Source organism: Eubalaena glacialis, chromosome 3, assembly GCF_028564815.1.
Source record: "Eubalaena glacialis isolate mEubGla1 chromosome 3, mEubGla1.1.hap2.+ XY, whole genome shotgun sequence".
Classification (NCBI taxonomy): domain Eukaryota; kingdom Metazoa; phylum Chordata; class Mammalia; order Artiodactyla; family Balaenidae; genus Eubalaena; species Eubalaena glacialis.
In genome coordinates this window covers 176,031,002-176,037,055 of record NC_083718.1, presented here as the reverse complement: position 1 = coordinate 176,037,055, position 6,054 = coordinate 176,031,002, and the positions used below count along the sequence as shown (strand labels likewise).

The following is a 6,054-nucleotide window of genomic DNA, read 5'->3' as shown; positions in this document are numbered from 1 at the left end:
TTTTTAAAAGGCTATAAATGGGCTTCCCTAGTGGCGCAGCGGTTAAGAATACGCCTGCCAATGCAGGGGACACGGGTTCGAGCCCTGGCCTGGGAAGATCCCACATGCCGCAAGCAACTAAGCCCGTGCGCCACAACTACTGAGCCTGTGCTCTAGAGCCCGCGAGCCACAACTACTGAAGCCCGCGCGCCGAGAGCCTGTGCTCCGCAACAAAGAGAAGCCACCGCAATGAGAAGCCCGCGCACCGCAGGGAAGAGTAGCCCCTGCTCACTGCAACTAGAGAAAGCCCGCGCGCAGCAACAAAGACCCAGTGCAGCCAAAAAAAAAAAAAAAAAGTCTATAAATATTATAAATTAAAAAAACAACAACAACAGACACCTACACAAACCCCCTGCAGCTCACACCCGGCCTGGTGTATTTGTAAGGCCCCTTCTCCCCTTCTGCCCTGGCAGAAGTCTGGCCTGGGAGACGTGGCCTTGGTGGGCTGAGCGCCTGGGGGTGGGGGTGGGGGTGGGGGTGGGGGTGCCAGAACTGGAATCTCAAGAAGGACCCAGGCCAGCATTAGCGCGAGGACACTGCGGTGAGGCGCCGTCCAGCCAGCGTCCAGAGCCTGGCGCCCCCAGGATGGCCCCCGAGGCAGTGACCGAGGGGGCAACTCGGCCCCTCCCCGGGATCACCTGCGCGGGGCGGGGCGGGGCGGAGCCGGGGGCGGGATCCCGGGCGGCCAGAGCCGGGGCGGCTGCGGTGGCGCCGGCGGGAGGCGGAGTGGGCGGCGGCCGGCGCGCAGGGCTCCCCCGAGCAGGTAGGAGGCGCGGGACGCCGGGGACGCCGGGTCTGCGGGGGGCACGGGCGGCCCGGCTCAGGCGCAGCGGCTCGCTGTCCACCTGCCGCGCTCCGCGGAGGGGTGACGGGAAAGGGAGGGTGAGGGGTTCCCAGTCCCACCCCCACCTTCGTTGGAAGAGGTGCCTGGGGTCTGCGCGCGAGGGCGGTGGGCGGTGGGCGGGGTGGAGGGAGGGATATCGGTCACCTTTTGCGGGTTTTGGAAATGGGGATGGGGCATGCGTACAAGTGTCCGGAGTGCCGAGCAAGCTCGACCCTCGCGGAGAAGTGCCCCGAGCGCCAGCCTGCGTTTGGGGGGTTGATATTACGGGCATCCCGCAGGCAGGTCGTTTCCTTGTCCCACCCCCCTCACCAAGCCTCCGGCTGGGGGTCCGAGGCTCCCCGGAAGAAGAGGGAGCGGACTCGGCCAGCCAGGAGGTAAAGGGATTTTGAACCACTCAGGACCTGTGTTGGCTTCATCTGTGAAATGGGCGTCTGGATGGGTGAGCCCTGTGCGGAGGCCCCTCCAGGAGGAAGATCTGCGATGAAAACCCACAGCAGGGGGAGGAAACCAGTGTTCTAGCTCAGATCAGCAAACTCAGCAGCTCCGGGGTGGCTCACTGGACTAGCTGCTCCAGAGGAAAGAGGTGGGGACACGTTCTGTGGTCTGGATATCTGGCAGGAGGAGGACATGGGTGTGTCAAATACTAGAGCAGGCTTAGAGGGACCGAGGAAGCCGTCTAGTCTGGGAGGAGGATCTGGAGGGGCGCTTGGAGGAGGTGGGATTGAGTAGGGGTGGGGAAGACAGCATAGTGCTGGTGCTTTAGAATCAGTCAACCTGGGCATTGGAATCCCTGCCTTGCCCCTTATGTGGCCAATAACTTAGTCTTGGGCAGGACCCTGCATTTCTCTACAGTTCCCTTTGCTCCGTAAGTGAAGCAATTTCTTTGACAGAGTGTCAGCTAGTCCATATAAAGTGCTTAGTACAAGGTCTGTATATTATAGGCACTCAGTAAATATAAGCTGTTAATTTCCACTAGACTGTAGCTTCTTTTTTTATATATAAATTTATTTATTTATTCATTTATTTAATTTTTGGCTGTACTGGGTCTTCGTTGCTGCACGCGAGTTTTCTCTAGTTGCTGAGAGTGGGGGCTACTCTTTGTTGCCGTGGCTTCTCTGTTGCGGAGCACGGGCTCTAGGCGCGCGGGCTTCAGTAGTTGTGGCACGTGGGCTCAGTAGTTGTGGCTCGTGGGCTCTAGAGCGCAGGCTCAGTAGTTGTGGTGCGTGGGCTTAGTTGCTCCGCGGCATGGTGGGATCTTCCCGGACCAGGGCTCGAACCCGTGTCTCCTGCATTGGCAGGCGGATTCTTAACCACTGCACCACCAGGGAAGCCCTAGGCTGTAGCTTCTTGGGGGCAGGGGCCATGTCTATTTGGTTCACCATTATATGGTGCCTGGCATATAGTAGGTCTCACTACATATTGGTTGAATGAATGAACAATGAATGAGTATGTAGTACAACAGTTGGCATGTGGTAAGTAGTCAATAAATAGCAGTGAATTTAGAGATGATCAGATCCTAACAGATGGGATGATGTAGGAGACGGTGGTTTAGGTGGATGGAGCAGTGGAACAGATTAAGATAAGCCCAGAGTAACAGATTTGGGGCACCCCCTCTTATGGGGGGCAGGGGAGTAACATGATAAGCTCATCCAGAGCACAGAGGTAGGGAGGGCACACAAAATCCTGGAATCCTGAGTCCCAGCAGCCACATGGGAGTAGATGAAAGAGCTGGAACTCTAGGTAGGTCAAATACCTTTCTCACATCCTCTAAGTGTCCACCTCCAAGTTACAGGGGTAAGGGGAGGTGGGTGGGCGGGGGGGAAGACAGAGCAAAGGACTGTGGGTGCCTGATGGGAACGGAAGATGAAAAGGGAAAGGGGCTCCCATGGCCCCTTCATGGGGGTGGGACATTCCTCACCTTGTCCTGCTGTCTCCTGGCTGGTGGTGAGGTAGCTGAAGGGGGCAGTGTGGTGCCAGGTGGGCCAACTACTGTGGGTGTGCTGAGCCAGGCTCACAGTGAGTTGGGCTAGGGGAAAGTGTTGGGTCTCTGGGGGAATCTGCTGCAGTGGATTCAAAGCTTATCCCCGTGGCCGGTTCCCACACCCCTTATCACCCCTGTGGACAGTGGCCACTGATGCCTCAGGCTGGGAGGGAGCTATGTCCTTGAGGTGGAGCCACTCTTAGCAAAGTTAGGGACCTTCAGCCTGTCTGACGTCCTGGCAGGCAGCCTCATTGGGTTTCCATCTCCCTGTGGTGACTAGGAGTCTGTGAGAAGCAATTGAAAAGTAAATGTTTAATGGAACATTTGATGAAGGAGGAGGTGAGAATGAAGTGGAGGTGAGAGATTTGGGGGAACACATCAAGAGGAGATGGGAGCCACTGTATCCCTCAAAAGAGCCAAGTTCAAAGCTTCTCCTTTTAGCACTTTCCATAATTGCTCATAATCATTTAATGTCTGTGTTTCCCACCGACTGTAAACTCTATGGGAACAGGGAGCAAGCCTGCCTCCTTCCTTACTGTATCCCCACCTACGACAGTGTCCCGCACGTGGTAGGCATTCGGTGAATGTCTGTGGAATGCACAAACCTGGGCTGAGAACTGGGGCTCTTGGCGTTGCGAGAGGAGAGCACCTCCTGACAGAACTGAAGTAAGCACTGCAAGTTCTTTTTCCCCTGTCCAATCCCTACCCCACAGCTTGAAGGGTGCGTTCCCCTGCCACATGTTCTGTGCCTCCACCCTCTCTCCTGCCACCATCAGCGTCTTAGGGAAGACTCCACTACTAGTAGACATTTACACCTCGTGGGGAGGCCTAGGCACTGTGCTGCCGCTCCCAGCCCTGCTGCCCTTGACAATCAGCCCCCCGGAGCCCCCCGGGGCTTTGAGAGGAGGAAAGCAACATCCAAGCTGATCCCCATCCCATTGCTCCTGGGACTCAGGGTCACAGCAGGTAGGAGCTACAGAGACCCTTAAAGGTAACAGAGGGCTCCCTCCATTTAAAGGTGAGAAAACTGGGGTCCGGAGAGGATGAGATACACTCGGTCAATGGAGAGTTAGAGGAGACCTCAAGTCTCCTAATCCAAGTGCTTTGTCACTACAGTGGGCTGTGAGAGTCTCTGGGAATTGTAAATCCTGCAACATTTCTCTTTACTTTCCAATCTTCCAATAAAATGTAATGGAAGGTTAAAAAAAAGAATGGTAAAGTGGATTTTAAGTTGCCCAATAAACCCTTTTAATTAAAAACAAAAACCAAAACCTCATATGATGAAAATAGACCCCAAATTATGTATGTTCACTTTACTTTTTAAAAGATGTATGTTTGATATTGGAGAAAAATAATCCAAAATAGGAACCTCTCTAACCTAGGCTAAGTATTGCTGGCCAGCAGCGCCTGTGTTAAGATGCCCCCTGCACGTTGCCATGCGAGAGCCTCTGAAGGCAGCCCAGAAGCAGCGGCGTGTTTGTTTCTCCTGGACAACCTCCAAGCGCCGAGCACACCGCCCTGTTGGGTTCCCCATCTCCATCCATCCGGCCTCCTGATGCGGTCATTGACATCTGGGCTTCTGGCATCCCACTCTTTGCTTTGGGATCTGGCAGGGTGGATCCCTCTTTGCCTTCTTTCAGAGGAATTCCGTATCAGGACGATAGATCCTCGGTGGGCAGGAGGGGGCAGGAAGAGGGGAAGGGGACTGAGCCAAGGCAAGAGCCTGCCAGCAGGTCTCTGGATTCCTGAGCAGGGCTGGGTGTAGGTACAGTTGAGGGGGTAGGGCCAGTGGCAGCTGGGCTGGAACCTCTCATGTGGTTTGAAACTCCTGGGGGTGGTGGCTGCAGTTTGGCCTAAGGAAGGAAAAGAGGGTGTGCCAGTCTCTAAGACAGAGAGGCCTGTTCTTCAGCCAGCTTCCAGGACTGTTGTGAGGGGCCTCCTGCCTGGGCCAGATACTCCTGAGCTGTTGGGGCCCTCAGTGGGGCTGCCAGATCCTATGGTACGTCCTGGGCAGCTTCAGGAGGTGGAGGGGGCGGTCTTAGAAGCTCCTGGCATCTCAAGGACCCGCACAGACCCTAGACTGCCAGCACACCTCGCTGCATCCAGGGCAGCCTCAGCCAGCAGTGAGGATGGGGCACAGAGCAGGGACGTAGGCCTCTGCTTTTGAGCCGTGGGATCTTGGTCAAGCCACATCGCCTCTCTGAGCCTCAGTTTCCCAATGTCTTAAAGAGGATACTATCCACAGTCCTCAATAAATATTAGTTTCCCTTCCCCTTCAGAGAAGCTTGTGTCTTGGGACCTGTCGAGCCAACTTTTAGGGCCAACAAGCCTCAGGATTTTTCAATTCCTCCAGAATTCATTCATCATTCATTCATTCATTCATTCACTCACTCATTCTCCAAGGCTAACACCTGCCTCGGGCCTGCACTGGAAATTCAGCTCTTTCTCCTGCTGCTTGTCTGCTTTCTGGCAGACGCCGGCACACATGGCCTGGCCTTGAAGCTTCCATCTGTTCCTCCACTGGGGATGATCTCTTTCAGTCTGTCGTGCAAAATAAAAAGCAGTTGTGTAACTTGTTCCCCCGCTGCTGTCCCTAATCCCCTAATCCTCCTCCAGGTTTCCTAAGGTTTTAGCCTGCAGGTCTCAGAGGGAAATAAATGGTTAACGTCTGCTTGCTGAGAGCCTGTGTTTGCTGGTGCCCACACAGCGCTAAATGCTCCACATGCCTCAGTCCCTTTAACACCCACGGCAGCCCAGGAGGTGAGTAGTAGTATTCCCCCGGTCCCTGCTAAGGTTCAGAGACCACTTGCTGGTGGTCACAGAGCTTACCAGGGACGCAATTTTGCCTTCGTGGACCCCTTCCTCCCTAAAAAATATTAACAGTTATATTAATGACTGCATTGGTGTATTAAAACATTTTCTTCAACCTAAAAGTTCCTGTTTTCTTCTGATTTTGACAGAAATGAGAACATTTTTGTGAGCCCGGGAAAGTATTGTGAGCCCTGGCACTTTGTCTCCTGGGCCCAGGAGGGACACAGGCCCTGAGGCTAGGGAGAAACAAGGCTGAGATTCCGCCCACACTGTGGAAGTTCTAACCTCCTCCCTGTACTGCCCTTTAGCAATTAAAAAAAAAAAAAGAACAAGCAAGAAACTGTAGAAAAGGGACTAGTTATCTGAAATCTTAATGCCT

At 54.4% G+C, this 6,054-nt stretch overlaps 1 protein-coding gene across 2 annotated transcripts in view; it reads left to right on the top strand.

Moving 5' to 3' along the window:
* Positions 1-724: 724 nt before the first annotated feature.
* The window catches only part of NCMAP (non-compact myelin associated protein), a 40,196-nt gene continuing 34,866 nt past the window's right edge, over positions 725-6,054 (top strand). Inside the window, exons 1-2 of one of the 2 annotated variants that reach the window (XM_061186985.1) lie at positions 754-802; positions 1,282-1,466. The gene's annotated coding sequence lies outside the window, so the exon portion shown is untranslated. Of the gene's footprint in view, positions 803-1,281; positions 1,467-6,054 lie in introns of both variants that reach the window. The other variant, XM_061186984.1, reaches the window with a different exon arrangement.